Below are 21,497 nucleotides of genomic sequence, written 5' to 3' on the forward strand. Positions count from 1 at the left end.
GTGCACAAAAGTTTATTGGGAATGCTGAATTAGAACCAGATGGATTTTTCAGCTTAACTCTCCTCCCTTTTCCTGTTATTCTGAAAACAAGTTCTGATCATGGGATTGCTAAGAAGAGACCATTACACTGTTTTTCAATGCTCAGCTAGGTTTACAACATCTGATTCTAGTAAGTGTGTTAAAAAAAAAATCAGTAACTACAAGATGCTTTTTCTGATTAACAATTCATTTTAAGTAAGGACAACTAAAGAAATTAGTTTGCTTCCACTTTTCTTTGGACTCCTGTTTTGAAGATCCCTGACTCTTTTTTTTAGAGCTAGCATGTTATCTTCTGGACAAGTGAATAAATCGTTTAAGAAGCCTTTAACAAACTAAACAGCTTTAGCAAGTTATTGGTTAATGAAAATATTGCTGTATAACCATGAACAGTTGTTCTATGACCATTTGACTTAAAGAAATTTTTACAATTTGAATCATTTGTTTCTAAGATTTTAGTTAAAATTCAAATTCAACTTTTTGTTCCTATTCTATACCAATAAAATTTTAACAATTTGAATATTTTACTCTATATTTGTAAAACGGGAACAGCTTACAATATTGAGAATGTCATACTGATGATCTTCATGGACATGCATATATATTATTTTTAGTTGTCATTAATATATTTATTTGGAGTCTCTCATTCTAGCTATCTGTTAGTCACTAAATAAATGAATTAAGATATGTTATGTTTGAATGAATAAATATGTATGAAAACAATACTCTCCTACCCAGCTTTACTGGATGGTTAGAAAGAAATGAAATAGAACCCAATGCAATGGCTACTGCCTTCTCCCCTACAATTAAACCAAGTCATTTGACGGGGGAATTGCAGGATAGCTTTAAATTCCTGATTCCTGTAATAATTTCCAAATCAAATTCCACTGAATGCCTCTGAAAATAATGTCTGTGGCCACAGAACTGAACCAGGACTTGGAGGTTGGAGTTTTGCAAATAAAATGATTTTTCTCATGTATTATCTGAATATGTGCTATATGCTAGGCATAGCATTTGCACAAAACCTAAAAACATGTATAAAGAGTCAGTGTTTTCCAGTAAACATCTGTTGATTGAATATAGTCATTTCCAGTTCATTCATCCAAACTAGAAAGTTTTTTTTTATGAATTTTGAGAACTGGGCTTCTACTAAGAGTGATAATGTGGTTCTTGTGTGCAGATAACACCATTTTCCCACACGTTAGTAAAGAAAGCTTCTAACACCTGGTTACAGAAATCCTGAGCTTGGTTTGTCCTTGGCACAGGTAACCCCGACTTCTGCAAAGGTCTGAACCACAGCACTAAATCTCTAACTCTAAATAACATGTTCTCTCCACTGTGATGCTCTGCAGACATTGACTGTCTCTTTTCAAACACCCTTGTCCGTGCTCCAAAGTAAATCTCAGTAATAGCTTCTTTGAATGCACAGATTTAATCTCTAAATCATATAGGGAGTTGACTATATATAGAAACTTTGTTTTGTCTTGAAGTCCAATAGTGTCATGAATAGGCTGGAATGTAGTTTCATACCTTAAGCCACAATCAATAGATGATACTCTTACTGACCTCTTGAAAAAAAAAAAAAAATGAAATAGTGTTTGGCTCCAGCCTAGCAAAGAAAAGGTGTGTTTTATTACATTTGGACTGCATTCTCTGGCAAAGGTACATTACATTTATACTATTTATAAAGAGGTTAAAATATTGGGGAAGCCAAATACCACACAGAGCAAGCCTTATTAAGATTTCTTTATTTATCTTTCCTAAGAGCTCTTTATTTTTCTCCATCTAATACTGTTGAAAAAAGAAAAAAGAAACCCACATAATTATACCACCAAAACTCCCCAGTGATGGAAGACTGACCCACTTTTGCTGCCTATTTTGTCTAAAATGCATGCAAGTATTTATAACCCATTAAAGACTACTTTCAGGGCACTACCTAGAAGAGAGCACGACACCAAGCCCAAACTGATGGAGAATGTATTGTTCCTGAGAAAAACAGGATTGAATTTCTTGTTAGTTTTTCTTGCCAAATTTCTGATAGGTCTTTGAGCAAAGAAAAAAAATCTAAAATTGTCTCAGCTCCCAGCATCTGAATATCTCACCAAACAAAAGAACATTTGTTTATGACATGTCTCTCTACAGATTTTTCCCTTTTGATTTTTTTACAGTTCCAATTTGTCCTATTGCTCACCTGCCCATCTGGCTTTGCTGTCAATATTTCCTTTTAAAATAGCCAGTGCATTTTATTTCTTTTAGAATTTTTATTTTTCATTTTAATGGAAAGAATAGAATTTCCTCTTTCATGGAGACACCACAACACTCCCTGACTCTTGAAAGCTGCAAAAATAATAAACTTTGAAGATTTCTCTGTGGTGGCCACATGCAGTTACTCTGTCTCTACTGCATACACCCTGGCCCTTCAGAGCCATATGCATCTTTCAGTTTTAGACACACAGCGTGTGACAAAAGATGAAAAACTCATCTCTGCTAAGTAGGAGGGAAACTAAAAAGGTCTGGTTACAATGGCATATTTTCAGCATTTGCTTTTTGGGAGATTACGATTCCATTTAACCACATACCCATTAGCAGATCCTATCTGGGCATGTCCTCAAGAGCTATTATAATACTGACAAAACAAAATAAAAGATCAAAACAAAGTAGTCTGTGAGACGTTCTCATGGATTTCACAAGCAAAATGAAGCAAAGGGACTTATGAGCTGCTAGATTTTCAACTCTTTGAAAGAATGAAATATCAAACAAGCAGATATGAATTTGTTTAAGGAAACTACTGGTTCAATTTCCAGTTTAAAACTAAAGTATAATCCATTTTTCACATCTAACACCTCCAAGATGCAAGAGAGAGATTTGGGGTTAGTCAGTAATATTCTTATTTCCAAATGGGTACCCTTCCCATGGATATTTTGATGAAATAGAAAAAGTTTCATGAGGAGGACTCAGTTTAGGGTTCTGATTATGTTTTCAAGTACATATACTTTGGGATGACTTTTGGAAGTCTTTATATGTCTTGCTCACAGAGTTAATGATTTCTTTTACAGCATTACATGAAGACTTGTCTGAAGATTTCACCCTAGCTCCTGCCTGATCCACAAAACCAATTCTATTCAATTTATTTTGAGAAACATTTTGAGGAATAATTACAAACAAAACACTGCAATAGTCAGTTCCCAGTTTTATAACTGGGAAGTTATAAAAAATGATTTGAACTTTTCTGGAAGGAAATGATTTGATTCTAATAGACTTAAATAGTTATAAATCAAGCTCACTCTTGTGAGTATAAGTTCAAGCATCATCATCTAAAACATTTATGGTAAAAGTATGGGAAAGGAAGACATTTATTCTGTCTAGATGTTTAGGAAAGAAGTATTCTCTTGTCTGGAGATGAAAACTATACCTTGAAGGATGGGTAGGCCTGGGGCAGATGTGTGTGAGGAAAGAGTTCAATAAAGGAATAACTTATGTAAAGGCACAGAAGCTGGAAGATGCAGTTTGAGAAAAGACCACATTGATCAGCATGCATCTGAAATAAACTATGGCTGGGGACAAAGGACAGAATAGGAGCAAGTGGCAGGAGCAGTGGTGTGGAGTAAAACGGGGTATTTGTAAAAAGCTGATTCAAATTTAAGGCTGTAAGAAAATATCTAAAGATAGCTTCCTGGTATGATTTTTACCCAGGAGTGGATTTCCTAGAACTAAACGGGATTAATTTAAGCTTTTTCTCTGATGGATTCTTTTCCAGTCTCTGATGGACTTTGCTTTGGTTACTTCTCTTTGTTGCCTAAATTGTCACTTTCTACTCCCCTAGCACCCTGTATTCCAAAGCGTCAGAAGTGGTGGTACAGAATTTTTCTCCCCATGTTCATTCATTCATTTATTCAACAATATGCTGAGCAAGGCACTATTCCAGTCACTACAGAGACAATGAAGACAAAGAAGTTTCCTTTCTTCATAGAGCTTACTGAGTAGAGGGCATCTGAAACAACATACATGTTGTGAAGAAACAATACAAGGGTTTTAAGTCATAGCCTCTCAAATATTGATTTGCAAATAAGCAAATGTTAAAATGTATTCTTGATTGAGTAGGTTTCATGTGAGTCCGAAAGTCTGCATTTCTAATAAGCTTTGGTGTGATGCCACTGCCACTAGACCACCTCTTGAGAAACATAGATTTAGATAATGTTCTAGGGAGTCTTGGTATTGATTAAAGTCATCAGAGAAGGCTATAATGAAATTCAAGCCAATATTTCAATGGGCAAATAGGACTTATATTGGGCAGGAAACAGGTAATAGAGAAGTCTTGGGATAGAAAAAATGACATGGGCAAGGCATTGAAGAGAGAATAAGTTGGTACATTAAAGGAGACAGAAAAGATTCACATCAGGGCCATAGAATACATTTCCCAGACTTAGACCCAAAGGAATTCCAAGTTCCAAGCAAAGCATTCTGTGAACCTCAAAAAAGGTATGCCAAGATGGAGCAAATTTACTTTGATTCTCTCCATTCAACATCATTTCCTTGCTCCACTGTTAATTCTATTTTTTTCCACTATGTGTGGATGAAAAGGATCCTTTGTATAATTAATATAGAGAAACATAGCCCATGTGGTATTCAGAGCAGTACATTTGGTGCTCTGGTTTATATCATGTCCAGTTGTACATGAATTACAGTAAAATGGAATGTGATGTACAGGTTTCATCATTGATACTCATATCATAGCCTCCAGGTTCAGTCCATTCTTCCCTTTCTTACATACTAGCCTCATGCTTAGAGCCAGCCAGTTGTGATCTTACATTCTCTAGCTCATTTCATCCTTAACTTATCACCCTTGGAATGTTAAAGAATGCATTTCTATTTTATAATCATCTGGACCGCACAATTAGCAATTTATTTCATTTGTATACCTACATTGTCAGTATAGTATCCATAGTGCTGAGTTTTCTACCAATTATTAATCATACACTTATCCTCTCTCCCCAAAATATATTTTAGAGGTCCTTGTGAGCAAGGATCATGTTTTAAATTTCTTTAGTTTACACATTAAAAGCAAGCAACAGGTCTTAAGAAATTAATTTCCTATTGTCATAGCATACATTTTACTTAGTAAAATCCATACATAGAGTAAAACCTTACAAAATAAAATAACTTGATTACTATAACAACAGCATGGAAAACAAGGTAGAGGCCAAACATAATGAAAATGTTTTAAGCCTTTGAAAATGTGATTCCATTCCTAATACAAAGTCAAAATATTAATGGAATTTAATAGCTGAGCTGAGTTTTCATTTTCTGTAGACTTTCTGTATTATACCTAGCAAGAGCTCCTCACCAAATACCTTTATTACTTCATGTCTGAATTTGTGGCACTTTTTATTTTAACAATGATGACAAGTTTTATAATGGCTATGCCATTTCCAGATGAAACATTGAACATTTGTTTGAGTTTTACTATTGGAATGAGTTCAACCAAATGAGGTTTTCTTTGAATGTATGTACAATTCAGGAGAAGTTATTTGTCATCATTGCTTTTTTTGCTTGTCATATTTGGACTACTTAAAGATATGCTTTAAATATCAAAATCATTAAAAAATGATTGCAGTTCAGAAGGAGAGCATAATTGGCTAGGTGAAAGCACTTCCCCCCTCCTTCCCCCCGCCCCCCCTGCCCCGGAATGGATTCAGAAAGCTTGTTAGCTGATGAAGTAAATGTGCTGAGTGAAGAGGTTATATTGAATGAGAACATGCACTTATTTTCTCAACATATAACATTTGGAACCTAAATCTAAATCTAATTTAATTATTAACTTACCTTCATACTATGAACATGTCTTTTAAATATCCTTTTGCTGGTTAGATGGTTCGACTTTCAAAACATTGACTTTCTCCCTGTCTCTACATAATAATGCCTAATTTGAAATGTATAAGCATTCTATTTTCATTGAAAAGCCAGAAGAGACATTTTCTTGATTCAGCTGGAGAGGATAGGATACAGGTGGCAAGACATTTATGAATGAGCCTGGGGGCCTTTCAATTGCCCTATGCTTTACTTTCCAGAAGCCACGGGTCACTAAACCCTTTGTTGTCTGACACCCAATCTCATACTTATACAAAAAGACAGTACAGAACCATGGATTTCTCAAGCTTCAGGGACTACAACATAAGTTAGCAGTTAGCTAGATAGTCTTATATCACATCCAGATGGAAATAGACTAATTCCTTAAAAAACTCAAATGGTACTCCAATATACTTACCACTCAGGCATTCCTATTTATTTCTTTTGATCAGAATTTCTTATAACAAACCGTTGGTAGGATATATCTCAAGTTTTTGTCTGTGCCTTGGTAGATTTTCCATTCTCTAGTCTTAGAGAACAAATAAATGCAACAAATCCCTCTAATGCTAATGCTGGCATATTATCACATCAATTTTCAGTGCCATCCTGAAAAGCTACTCTGCATAAATAGAAAAAGCAACAGCAATATATTTCTCATTTAGGAGTTAATTGTAATGAATTAATATAAATATAATCATTGAAAACCAATAAAAAGGACCCAAACTCATAAAGCTGCTGATATCATGGCCACATACAGCCCCTTCAAATCTTCAAAGACATTAGAACTAAAGCCCAATTAATTATCGTCAAATGCATGCAAAGTAGGTTTTATAAAGAGGCAGTACAAGAGAAATGGAGCAACATTCCCAAGGCTACCAAGGGAATTATTATCTAAATCTCAGCCTTTCTACATCCCAGGCATAGTGAGCAAGTTCTTCCTAAGCATGGGCTAAAACCAAAACCCATAAAAGGTGATTACAACATGAATACCTGATGTTTCAGATATTTGTCGTAAAAGCACCAATAAAATCTATCACCCATAAAGAGGTTTTATTGGAGTAGGACTCCTGACAGTGATATATTTGCCTGGGGTGATGTTATAAAGCATGACTTTGACACTCCAGGTTTTTAACAGCATGTGAAATACAATAACCTTCCACAAGTGAATGGATGGGGAGTGTTTGATTATTTATACACATTGAAATTTACGTACCAAAGCAGGAAAGCAGCCAACTTACTAGACCCATTTGCTGAGGATTTCAGGCACAGGTGGGTCTCATTGACAGACAGACATAAAATGGGTGTTGGGCCAGAGCTGTTAAGGGTATTGGAAATGAAAATGTTAGCACTTTTAAGAGGCAGAATAAGGTAGCATTTATGTATTGACATTTAACAATTTCCTAGCTCCTGGAAAGTAGCATGTCTTTTTGAAGCCACAAAGAAGAGAACAGGTGTGGAGCCAGGTAGATTATTAGTAGGTAAAGGAAACAGGATAAATGCATGGCTCATCCATATCTTCCACCCATACCCAGTTTGTAACATGAAGGTGTAAACTTCCTATTGCTCATTCTGGCCCATAGTCAGAATGAAAGCCTTTTAGGCTCATCTTCTAGGATTGAAAAATCTTCCCTGGTGTGCCTGCCATTTTATTGCAGGAGTTTCTAAAAGGGGAACTTCTAAAGGAAAAAAAAAAAAAAAGACAGATGAGAAAATCACCCACCCTCCCCCTTTTATATAAAGTTGGCTAGAGAGTAAGACAGAGGAAATACGAGTTCCTGGAGAGAAGCGTTTTTGAGGCAGTCACTATCCATTCTACTCTCTTCCACTATTCAAATCATTCTATTCTCTAACTTTGCTGAACCCCTGAACTGCCATAGAGGGTTACACTCCTGGGAGGGGGAGAAGTCCCTACGGTTCCCATGGGTGGCCAGAAATCTGAGAGCTTAAGTAGAAAAAATGAGTGAGCTCCCTGTGGGTCATGTGGAGGCCCTGAAGAATAGCTGGGACTTAAGCCATCAGGCAGCTCCCTGAGAGAGTGGGGGATGGGAAGGATCTGGAGAGCTTCACAAGATAGGACCTACCAAAAAAAAAAGAGAGCTAATATCTGTACATATGTTTTTAAGAATAAAATGAGCTTAATGACTTCACATAACTCAGTAGAGACTCCTCTATCAAACCTGCAACAAACAGCAGAATTTGGCTTCTACCTACCTTTTTGCCTTCATCTTTTCATATGCTCATTTTCAAGATTGTCCTCACCTCCGGACCTTGGTGTTTTTTTTCTCTGTGTTGGTTTTTTACCCATATCTTAATGCATTTGACATTTTTTTATTACTCAGGATTTGCATTAAAAAATGCTTATTCAGTGAAGACTTCCCTGACCATCATCTATTAATATGAAAGTAAGGTTACTGAACTGCCATGGCTTTTGACAGTTATGAGATTCAAAGGTTTCAGAGATCACTGGAACATGAAGAACACAGAGGTTGCCAAAAAGATGGATGAGAACAGAAGGTAAGACCTTGGGAACTTACCAAAATTTGTGAGCTAGATGAAAATTAGCCCATCATCATTCATACCTCCAGTTCCCCTGCAGGCAACCTGTGATCTCAGCATCTTCCATCTCATATTCCACCATTATTTACCAGTCCCATCTCTGCCCAATTCCCAAAAGCTGCACCTTGTATTCCATTACGAAAGCTGTGAGAGTTTGAATTTCTTTTATGTATCCCCAAAAGAAAGAAAGATTATGTTCTTGAACTAATCCATTCCTTTGGGAAATGGGACTCTTTTGACTGGACTATGTCAGTGGACTATGACTTAGGTTGGATTTCTACTTTCTTGCTGGATCTGATTTAAACAGAGAACACAGAGAAAGGAAATGTTCATGTCTGACCCTGCCACATGAGAGAGAATCGCTAGCAGCCAGAGCTTAAGCAAAAAGTCACCAAGAGGCCTGGTGCATGGAGCTGCTCAAGGCTGAAGAGATAAGCCATATGCCTGAGAGCCCACAACTGTACTCAGAGAGAAAGGAGAACAGCTAAGACTGAGAGAAGAGGCCTGGGAAGAGACCAACCCTAAATCTGGTTGCCCAGAGCTGAGCTCCAGGAGATGGTAGATTCTGAAGGGGAAGGCAGGGACCTCGGCAGAGATCAGTGGCCATCTTCACCACATGGCAGGACACCAGGATCACCAGTAACTGACTTTGGTGTCTTGATTTGGAAATTTCATGTCCTTGGTATTTCATGTCCTTGGAAATTTCATGGCCTTGGTATTGTAAACTTTTACCCCAAATAAAATTCCCATTCTAGAAGTCAATCCATTTCTGGTACTTTGCATTGGCAGCCCCGTGGCACACTAAGACAAAAGCCAAACAATTTTTAAATCCCTATTAATATTTACTATGTTATTATCACACCACAGACATAAACAGAACACCTTTCAATATCATGGCATTTTCCTGTGGAGACACAGGTCGTCTGAGCATCCTCTGAGCACTAGGGGGCTGGCCACAATCTCCACCAATATAGGTAGAGCTTATCTGTATGGAACTCTCGGGAAATAATAGATCTACTCTGCTATTTCTAAAGTATTCCATGCTGAATGGCGGAAGAGAAAATGGTAGGAAAGCCTGCCATCCCAATCACCTAGGTAGCAATATTATGTCCCATGTCTTGTAGTAAATTTGAGCATTAGTGTATTTGCATGGCTAGATGTAAAAGAGCCCCCAAAGGTCATTTTTATGTCAAATTAAACCAATTTCTGAGGACTATTCTTATAGTTACTTGTAAAATCCTTGTTTATACGGAAGCCATTAAGCCTAGCTTCAACCCTAAGCTTTCCTTGAGCCCGGCTTTTCCTAGAATAGATACCTACATGCATGTTGGTGGTATTGTGCAAACCAGAGGGGCTGAGAGAGGCCCAAGCACCATTGTTTGACCAGAACAAAATTGCCAAGTTTGGAAGCTGATGATTTTTATGGATTCTGTTTGGACGTCATCCTGAGTCACTTATGCATCTTCTGATTGTACAGTTTCTTCGTTGAGCCTTCTTGTCATATCGAATTATAGCAATGTACCATTGGATTTAGAAGCAAAATGCATGTGATTTCTTGGAAACCATAGCCCACTGTTAATTGATTAAGTTATCAGGAGTCAAAAAAATTAAAATACTAGCAGTTGTATAATAATCCCCCCCCCCACTGTAGTGAGTGCATTTTAATATGGCTATTGCAGTGAAGCCTAGATGATCTATTCTAAAGGAAGTGTGCTTAGAACTTGTAACTATTTGAAAATGTCCCTTCGAATTCCATGATGGCAGTGACTACTCAGAATCCTCTTCATGTATACCTCCTGCATTCCACACAAGTTCATTCACTGTGTGTTGAGTGAATGAATAAAAAACAAAGCCATATGGTGGTTTCCTGAAAACTTTTTCCCTGTGGAACTTTTTCAAAGCAGCTGTGCCTAACAACTTAGATTCCTCATGATTGCTGACTCTGTGTTCAGATGATCGTTAAAATTTCTAATACTTAAAAGTATTGCTACAGTACAAAGTGCAGTGCACTAACGCGAGAAATTCTTTATTGTTGTTCCATTTCTGACTCAAGTTAGCTGTGTGACCAGAGATACATGATGAGGCTTACTGGAGCTGTGATTTTCTCTTCTGTAAAATGGAACAAAAAATATGGGATAAGATTGTTTCTAATGTCACTTATAGCTTTTAAAATTTTATGGCATTTAAATCTGTCTATGTCTATAGTACTTTTCCAATTTTAATCATTGTTAGTTTCCTAACTTTTTCTCATTCCTCTTACTTAAGCCAGGTAAGTCAAACAGAAATGTAGTCCTCCTCTAGTTATTTGAATAGGGTTAAAAAAAAAAGGTTAAAAAAAAAAAAAAAGAACTAACCTGTGATTTTGAGGACTTTTACTCCTTCTATAAGAGTCTATATTAGGAATGTTTACCTGCATTGCTACAATAGTACTTAAATACAATGGAATCTGTTTTGTCTTTTGAGCCTGTTATCTTTTGGGGGAACAAAATGTACACTAATCATCACACATTTTTCAGACCCTTCCTTCCCTCAGAGCAGATAAGTTAATTTACAGCAACTTCCACAGAAAATATCCTATTGTTGGAAATATTTTAACTGTGAAAAAAATGCTCCCAGGCATATGTTCAAGTATTTGCTTGCCATCCAGTAAATCTGAGCTCAAATAATTAATTTTTAAAATAAATGTTTTGTATTCAAAATACTGTGGAGGCAATATATGAGATAGAATATTTAGTACAGAATAGCACATAGTTTTAATTTCACTATTATAAAAATTATGCTTTACCTATAATGAATCACAATGGAAATATCCTTGGAATAATGTAAAAATGCTTTTCATTCACAAGGTGTCAGTGTTTTAATCCTTAAGGGAAGTGTTCAATGCATGTCATATTAGGCACCATCTACCCATCAATCAAAACCAATTCATAGTAGATGACACTCAATAGACTAAGTCCCATACCATTATTAACTAAATCCATATAACTGTATAATATTAATCTGTCTAGCAGCCCTCCTTTAATACAAACAATTGGCTTGCTTTTTCTAGTACATCTTGAATCTGGTTGCTAAACTTTCATTTAAAATTCTGAATTCCAGCTGGAGGACACCCAAGGAAAATGAGCCTTCAGGATGAATACTATTGAAACATGAAGAGCCTGAATTGTACTATAAATTATTTAATATTTCCAGGCTATCTGACAATGCAAAAATCCTGGTACAAAGAATCACAGCCGATTACCAAAAGACAGAATAAGCATTCCTTTTTTCAGGGTTTTGCATTGCTACTTGTGTTTTAAAGTGCCAGTATTTAGTCCTTGAGAACTTTACATTCTCTTAATGTAAAGAAATGGGATTTGGGTCCACTTTAATATTGGTTTATATTGAAAAAATGATTTGACTTAAATATGGCTGTAACTGAAACAATACAGTCTGGTATAATTATTATTATTATTATTATTATTATTTTAGTCTGGTATAATTATAATCAGAGTCTCTCACATTGAATGGGAGACATCCTTTCTACTAGAAAGCTATTTATTTTGCTGATAGGAATATTAAGGACGGTTTTACAAATTCTTGCTTAGAACACAGAATTGATACTTCTTCAGAGGATTGAGGGAGGATGGGACAGATGTCTTCAGAACAGGAGTTGTCTGAACGTGACTTGAAGCATGGAAGGTGAGTTCACTATGTGGACAGGGAGTGAGGAGGGCATTCCAGCCCAGAGGGAATGGCTTGTACAAAGGCATGGAGGCGTGAAGCAGCACGTTGAGTTCTGGGAACTAAAAATAATGTGATGTTATCAGAGCACAAAATGCAAGGGAGTTTGGTATTGAAGATTTAGACATACAAAGGTAGCCAACCAGATCATACATTTAAGGAGTTTAGACAGGGGCATGATACATCCTATCACCTTAGTGAGGGTCTTGATTTTTAACACAATTTATATCAATAATCAGAGTCTATAGGAATGATCTTTGACAAATCTATAATGAGTTCCAGAGGGTTAAAGAAATGTACTTTGTCCCCATCTCTTTTTGTTAATATTTCCTAACAGGAGCATGCATTCTGGTGACTTTGGGTTAATCTCCTCACCTCTCTTTTACATCCACTGGAAAGAAAAGAGATTAAGGCTTTCATATTTGTAGGTCATATGGTTGTATTTCCATCAACTAGCAGTGGGCTTAAAATAGACCAGTGGCTCTGTGATCTTAATCTTCATCACAATGAAGTATTACAGATCATTATCCTAATAATCCTTACCAATTTGGGGACATAATCGCCAACATTGAACTAAATTAGTTAATAACTTTATATAGAAACAGCCCACTCACTTATTCTGACATGCATTTTGCAACCACTTGATCCTGGAAAGTATTAGGTCTTAAAATTAAGTGTTTATTGTATATTCTTGTGGTCTTTATTTTTGCTTTTTGTTTGTTTTATAAAGGCTGAGCACAGTTCATTCACATCCACATAAAAAAAGTTTGCTCTACTATGGAATACAATTTTGCCTTCTTGAAATCCCAAGTTACTTGTACAGGAGAATTTAGGCCTTCCTTCCCTTTATCCTCTTTCTGTGTGCTATGTATTCTATGTACACATCTGGATATCTTTGTCAGGCTTTTCAGGGCTCGTAAGAGATTATAAATCTTATGGCCACCTCAACATCCTTAAAGCACACACTTCTACATTAAGACAGGAACATGGCATTGCTGTAGTTCAGATATTGTCAGACAGTCTAATCTGTAACTAACTGATGCTATTATTTATTAAAAGATTCTATCTTAGTTTACCAGGGCTGCTATAACAAATTGCCAGAGACTAGTTGGCTTAAGAAAAACTGGAGGGAAGCAGACTTGGCCCAGTGGATAGGGCATCCATCTACCACATGGGAGGTCCAAGGTTCAAACCCCGGGCCTCCTTCACCCATGTGGAGCAGGCCCGTGCACCTTGCTGATGTGTGCAAGGAGTGCCATGCCATGCAGCGGTGTCCTCGCATAGGGGAGCTCCATGTGCAAGGAGTGTGCCCCATAAGAAGAGCTGCCCAGTGCGAAAGAAAGTGCAGCCTGCCCAGGAATGGCGCCACACACATGGAGAGCTGACACAAGATGACATAACAAAAAGAAACACAGATTCCCATGCTGCTGACAACAACAGAAGTGGACAAAAAGAACATGCAGCAAATGGACACAGAGAACAGACGAACGGGGGGTGGGAGGGGAGAGAAATAACTAAAAAAAAATTAAAATAAAAAAAAAAGAAATGCATTATAAAAAAAAAAAGAAACACTGGAAAACCAAATCTGTAAAAACATTGTACTTTGCCTTGTCTTTTGAGGGACATGAAGGAAATTACCTTTTTTAGGGAGACCCATAGAGAAGATGTTCCAATGAATTAGAAATAGATGTGTCTCTCCTAAGTGAGTAATCCACTCCCCTCCCTCCCCCACCTTCATGGAAATCTCTGAATCATTTAAATAATCAAATTTCTTTCTTGCCTTTGTTAGAAATTTTGAGTCAAATGTACAGTTAGCCAAAATCAATGTATGTAACATAAAGCATACATTTTTTGTACTTTTATTCAACGATATCTCTCCAAACATTATTTTCCATTTCCCAAAGATTACTAATGACTTTTGAAGTAATATTTAATTCTTGCATATTGAACACACTTTTTCTATATAACTTAAATATTTATGGAAAATTAGAAGACTTCAGAGTAGGAAGCTTCAGGAATCATTCGCCCCACTAAAACCACTATTGGGCTGGCAGGAACTGTCTGAATCAATTATTCTGAAACTCCAGACACTAATGGAACACCATGCAGCGTTGAAGGAGGAGCTGGAGGAAGAGCCTGGTAAACTGAGGTAAATACCAGTGAAATTTACTCTCCCTGAAGTGGTTACAGCCCCCAGTCCCCAGCCCTGTACAGGCAGCAGTGGGGTTTCTGGTGTAGCTTCCTGATGCCATGCTTGAACATAAGGCTAGTCCTCCAAACTCTAGGGGCCTGCAGTCTGATTGCTTATCACTGCTTTTGATCAGCTGCTTCAGATTGCTGGGGCTGGCTCCAAGGTTGGCCTTTGTTCTGACCCTTCTCAGGCCCAAGTGGCAGAGGAATCTTAGAGACAATACCCTTCCTTAAAACTACAGAAAACAGTTAAAGTGCTACAGTAACTGGAACCGGGTCAAATCAAGAAAACACCACTTCAACACTCACAGAACCTCCTGACACCCTTGCCAATCCATAACCCACCCCTCCACAACCCAGGGTGGAGCAGAATGTGCTCCCATTGTGGCCTCTGGCCCCGTTCCAGAGAAAGCAGAGTAACCTCTAATTGCACCCAGGGTGTCTCTATGTCAGTGCCAATCTATTGGGAGAAAGTCTGAAAAACTGAAATAGAAAACATCTTGCACTTGCCCTACCAGAATTGATTCTGAAGGCAGAGCATTGCAGACGGTAAAGCAGTATAAGGACCGATTAAATCAAAGTAGCCCCGGGGGAAGAACTACCTGTTAAGTAACAACAAAGTATCAAGGAGGGTGTGAAAGCTTATTTCAAAGAGAGCAGAGGGGACTTCCCTTGAACTTCTGTAAACAGTAAATAGGGGAATTCCTAAATTCACTAGCAAGCACAAGACTAGGAAAAGAAGCAGGCTCCATGGGCTCAGATAAGACTGATCGGACCTCGTACTTCACAATTGCCTCAGACTGATCTTGATAAGTCTGAAGGAGACCACTGGCCAAATAAGAGCCAATTTGTAAATATAGTGAAAGATGTTGTTTTCTTTGGTTTGTTTGTTTTGATTAGCTACTCATATTTGAGAAAATTTCCATCAAATCACTAGCTGGATACAAACTCAAAGAACAGATAGCTCAGGGTCTAAGCCTCAGTGTTAACACTTTAAAATATTAAAATGAAAAGAGTGCAACAAAAGATTACCAAATTATGGCCCATCGAAAGGAACAATATAAAAATCCAGAAGCCAACAATAAAGAGGACTATAATTTGGACTTACTGGACAAATATATTTTTAAAAAGTGATACTCAATATGCTCAAGAATATAAAGGAAACCATGCAGAAAGAATTAAAGGATATGAGAAAAATACTGACTGAACAATATGGAACTGTTTCTGAGATTCTCAATAGGAACTAAAAGAAATACTGAAATTGAAGACCAAATTAAGCAAAATGAACAATTCCCTAGAGGGCTTCAACAGCAGACTGAAGCTGGCAGAAGAAAGAATCAATGACCTCAAAGACAAGGCCATTGAAATGATTCAGTCTGAGGAGCATAAAGAGAAAAATGAGTAAGAAAGAGCAAATGGAACCTAAGAGATTTGTGAGTCATCATCAAGCTTACCAAGAGACATATTATGGGAGTCCTAGAAGGAGAAGATAATGAGAAAGAGGCAGAAGGAATAGTCAAAGAAATAGTAGCAGAAATTTCCCAAATTTAAATAAAGATATGAATAAGCACATTCAAATAGCCTGTTTTAGTCTGCTAGGCTGCTGGAAGCAATATACCAAAATGGATTGGCTTTTACTGTGGGGATTTATTAGATTACAAGTTGAAAGTTCTAAGGCTGAGAAAAATGCCCAAGTTAAGACATCATCAGGTAATACTTTCTCCACAAACACCAGCTGCCAGTGATCCTGGACTCCTCTCTCACATGGCAAGACACATGGTGGTGTCTGCTGGTCTCTCCCTTCTCTTCCAGGTTTTGTTATTTCAGCTTCTTGATTTCAAGGCTTTCTTTCTTTCCATCTGAATTTCATTCTCTTAGAAAGCATTTCAGTAAGAGGATTAAGATGGACTCTGGGTCACATTTTAACTCAAGTAACCTAATCATCCTACTTACAATAGGTTTATACCAAGAGGAATGGATTAGCTTTCGGAAGATACTTTTCTGAGGTCAATACAGAACATGGACTTTAAGATGGCTTCAAACCATCATACTCCACCCTCTGGACCCCAAAAAGACATGTTCTTTCTATAAGCAAAATATATTCACTTCATCACAATATCCTAAAACCGTAACTCATTTCAGTAGCAATATTAAATACAAAGTCTCATTCAAAACAGTTATAGGTATGGTCTATCCTGGGACAAAATTCCCTTCTGGCTGTGGACCTGTGAAACTTAGGAAAACAAGTTATCTGCTTACAATATGCAATGGAAGGGTAATCATAGGATGAATTTCCCATTCCCATAGGGGGAAATTGGAAGGAAAACAGGGGTCACAAGTTTCAAATAATTCCAAAGCCAAGCACAGCATACTCCATTAGGTTTCAAGGTCTGAGAATCATCTATGGAATGATGCCTGGTCCTAGGAATCTGATGTAGAAGCAGTCCCTTCCCCCCCTTTTCAAGTGCTTCCACAGGGGCTGTACTTTCCCCAAACATTGGGGTAAAGATTCCAACATCTCCAAGCATTGGGGTAATGGCCAGGCTCTCAGCTCCATCCTTGTCAAGCATTGGGGTGGTAGCCAGTCTCTTCACAATCCCCCACGCATCTGAGAAACCTGGTGTGGTGACACTCTTCCTGAACAATAGGACAGAAAGCCCACCCTCTCCAAGTTCCAGGGCATACCCACACTTTCTACATACATGTGTGGGTACACTTTCTTGCCCCAAGAAAATGACTTCAGTCCAGACCTCAGCTTCTATGGTTCTGCCTTTGAAGTCATTTTTCTTTCAACCTGTCCCTTTTCTGTCCCTTTTAGTACAGGATGACTGTGGTTCCATTCATATATATCTAGCAAAAAGCCTGTCAGCCCCCCACCCTGGCCCCCCTGAGATGGCTCCCTTATCTGTCTGCTCATTGTTTTTTTTCTCTTTGTCTGCTCATTATTAGTTTTTCTTTTTTTTTTTTAGGAGGCACCAGGAACTGAGCCTGGGACCTCCCATGTAGGAGGTAGGTGTGCAATTGCTTGAGCCACATCGACTCCATGCTCGTTTGTTTTTGCTCATTGCCTGCTTGTTGTTTTTGCTCATTGTCTGCCCATTATTTTTGCTTGATGTCTGCTCATTGTCTGCTTGTTGTTTGTCTGTCTTCTTTAGAAGGTATGGAGAACTGAAGACTGGCTACAGGTGAGCCTTGGATCCTCTGTCACATGGCATGGCACATGGCAGTATCTACTGGTCTCTCCCTTCTCTTCTGGCTTTCATTGATTTCGGATTCTTGGTCCTCTGTCTTCCTCTATGTCTGAATTTAATTCTCTTATAAAGGACTCCAGTAATAGGATTAAGGCCCTCTCTGGGGAAAGGGACTTGGCTCAATGGATAGGGTGTCTGCCTACCACATGGGAGGTCCACAGTTCAAACCCTGGGCCTCCTTGACCCACATGGAGCTGGCCCATGCGCAGTGCTGATACACACAAGGAGTGCCGTGCCACGCAGGGGTGTCCCCTGTGTAGGGGAGCCCCACGTGCAAGGAGTCTGCCCCGTAAGGAGAGTCGCCCAGTGCCAAAGAAAGTACAGCCTGCCTAAAAACGGAGCCGCCCACACGGAGACCTGACACAACAAGATGATGCAACAAAAAGAAACACAGATTCCCATGCAGCTGACAACAGAAGTGGATGAAGAAGAAGACGCAGCCAATAGACACAGAGAACAGACAACCAGGGTGAGGGGGAAGGGGAGAGAAAGAAATAAATAAATCTAAAAAAAAAAAGACAACAGCAGAAGTGCAAAACAATAAGGAGTATATAATCAAATGCTGGCCAAATTTGAGGTTCATGGATGGGAATAATATTTGGACCTGTGGTAGTGAACAATAGTGTATTAATCATGCCCAATCTTTTTGTCGACAACTACTAAGTCTGACACTAGCTACAAATCTGATCCAAAAGACAACCCTCAGCATGGACTACTAAGACTCAAAGGACATGTCCCAGTTAGAGCTAGATTGCTATTATCAAATAGAAAAAAAAAATTGTTAACTGATCAAGGACATGTATTTTTGGATCTCTTGACCTTACATATCTAAACTACTTGCTTCATATTTTGAAGGCTAAGGAGAGTTTGATCCCCATTTTGCAGTGTGTTCTGTAGAACATTCTTCTTAAATAATTATTAAGTATTACCTTAAAAAAAGGTTTTTTTATTGCTAATTGTTTGGGAAATGAAGAGTAAAACAAAGTGAAAGAGTTTTCCTTAAGCAAGACTTCTCAGTCCTTTATATGTTAATTCGCATCTTAAATCTTTTAAAGGGGGGAAAATGTATTCATTTTTTCTCTAAGTTATTTGACCAAGCAACCCTGTTTTTCAAATTGTATTAAACATCTCGTGGGACTAATGATTCATGTAAGCTTTGGTAAACACTGCTTTAAAATTATGATCACAGCTCATGCAATCATACACATATTTAGCTGCAGGAAACAAAAGAGATAGTTTAATCCATACGCCTTTTTTAAAGACAAGAAAACCAAATGTATTTCCCATGCTCAAGATAACCAGACAGATGGATTGTAATTCAGACTTTTCCACCTAAGTGTGACCTTTGGCAAGTTGTTTAACTTCTGTTAACCCGAATTTTCTTTCCTGAACACAGAAATAATATGATTTGTGGTAATGTCTTGAACATTGAATGACGGAATGTATGTAAGCAGGAGTAGCTATCAAGTTCTAGTTCCTTCTCTCCTCCAAGATTGCCAAGAAGAGGCTCCAAATTGCCTGACATCCAAATCTTCTTTGATCTGATGGATTTCAATATACCTTGGAATGTTCTTGCAATTTATCTTTAAAAATTCAGTGTTATTGTTGTTGCTGTTGTTCTTTGGTAGATATTTATACCACCTCAATAGTATTCTCACCTAAACACGCTGTCTTTTGCAGAGAAGATGACAGATCCAGTCCTTTTCATGTCGTTCCTTATAAGCTATGTTTCACCAGGACAAGATGGTCTTACAAAGAGGCCGACATGCTGTGCCATGATTGCTCAGCCCTTTGACTAGAAACATCTCTGTCCTGCTAATTGATTGCAGTTTCTTAAAATGCCAAGACTAATAATCCTGTTGGAGGGCACACTGGCCTTCCCAAGGGTTAAAACATTGTAAATGCCAGAAGAATTTTAAAATGCGTAAGTTACCCAAACCCATTGTGACTGTATACAGCTGCTCCAGGCATTGGACAAGGAGAGGGCCTACATAGTTCACAATGCCTATGACCTTCACTGAAGGTAGGAAACGCTCACCGGGATGGGATAGAACAGACTTCAGGGACACGTAACTGCTCTTAGAGACATTGTGCTGATAGAGGGGGCAGTCAGAGGAAGCAGCATTGTGTAATTATGATGGAATAAAGATCTGCCTGCGTGTGTTTTATAAATTGTAGCATGATAGTTTCAGAAAGCATGAAATGTGAAACACAATATTTGCCTTGAATTAGAAAAAGAAGATTGATTAAATAATGAATGTCAAGCTAGGTGTATTAGTCAGCCAAAAGGGGTGTTGATGCAAAATACCAGAAACTAGTTGGTTTTTATAAAAGGTATTTTTTTGGGGTAGGAGCTTACAGATACCAGGGCATAAAGCATAAATTACTTCCCTCAACAAAGACTATTTTCATGTGTTGGAACAAGATGGCTGCCAACATCAGCAAGGGTTCATGTTTCCTGGGTTCCTCCCTTCCAGGGTCTTGCTTCTCTAGGTTCAGGGTTCCTTCTCTTCCTGGGGTTCCAGTTTAAGGCTTCAGCATCAAACTCCAACATCAAAACTCCAACATCCAAAACCCCTAACACTATCCTTTACCATGCCTTTTATCTATAGTACACACCCACCACAGTGTGGGGACTCAAAGCCCTCCTGGCACAAAAGGTTCACATAATTACTTAATCAAGTAAATGTATGAATCCAATGTATCTAATGTGCCCAGAGGAAAAGTTCAGTTTACAAACATAATCCAGTATTTCTATTTGGAATTCATCAATAATATCTAACTGCAACACTAGGTAAAAAGAAGGACTTAAAAGCACTCCCAAGAGTAATATATTTTGTGAATTTTGGTCAATATATGCTGTAACAGTGGCCTGTTTTTTATACTGTAAGTGAAATTACATGACTTCACAAGTTCTGATTACAGAATATTCTGTGCATTAAGTGTTGTAGCCTAATGATATAGACTCTGTGGTGCTGCGTTCAACAAGAATAACAAAGCCCCAGAGATTAAATTCTCACTTACATTGGATATTCATTGCTTTTTTGGCTATGGGCTCTAGTCTGCATCCTTTGTTCTTTTTGGAATCTCTTATCTGGCCTATTACCAAATCACCATGCAGGTAAAGTACTTGCTTCTGTTTGGAAGTGTCACTTAGCTCTTCTCAATTTCATTGGCCAAAACAACATAAATGGCCATACCTGAGAGCAACAGGGTAGGAAAATGCAATCTACATTTTCCCAGGAAAGATTTTTTTTCCTGGAGTATTTGGCATAAAAATTGAAGGCTGGTCACTGACTGGGCTATTTGGGGAATGTGCCCACTTTTTAACCATAAACTTTGCCGTCGAAGATAAAGAACTCTGCCCACGAGTGTGTGTGCGTGTGTGTCTAATCCGAAATACTTAGAATGGATTCCCAGAGGAACTAATTTGCCTGATAGCATTTTAAAGGGAAAGGAAAGCTGTGCAGGCAAAAATAACAGATGTCCACTAGAGCAAAATGCAACCGTGAACTTACCAGCAGGCCCATATTGAGTTAAACAAGAGCTGAACCTCTTTACCTATTATACCTTCTAATACCAATGCAACTACCAATTACTAAATGGGTGGATCTGAATTTTATTTTCATATATTCACCCTGTCTTTGTTTCAGAAGAGCTAACAGGAATCAAAATTGCTAAATTTGACTATTGAAAGGCCTCCTTTCATCCTTCTGAAGAGATCGGCTACAGAGGAGCGAGGAAGGGGATTTCTTTTTCCTGTTTTTTAGCACATACAAATAAATGGCAGGAAGATTAAGTTCCTGCCTTTACTTCTTATCTCTTCTCTCTGGGTGCTTAAAATGTGGCCAGGTGTCGGTGTATGCTGCATGCCGGGAGGAGGTTAGGGTGAGG

This window comes from Dasypus novemcinctus, chromosome 5 (genome assembly GCF_030445035.2).
Source record: "Dasypus novemcinctus isolate mDasNov1 chromosome 5, mDasNov1.1.hap2, whole genome shotgun sequence".
Taxonomy (NCBI): Eukaryota; Metazoa; Chordata; class Mammalia; order Cingulata; family Dasypodidae; genus Dasypus; species Dasypus novemcinctus.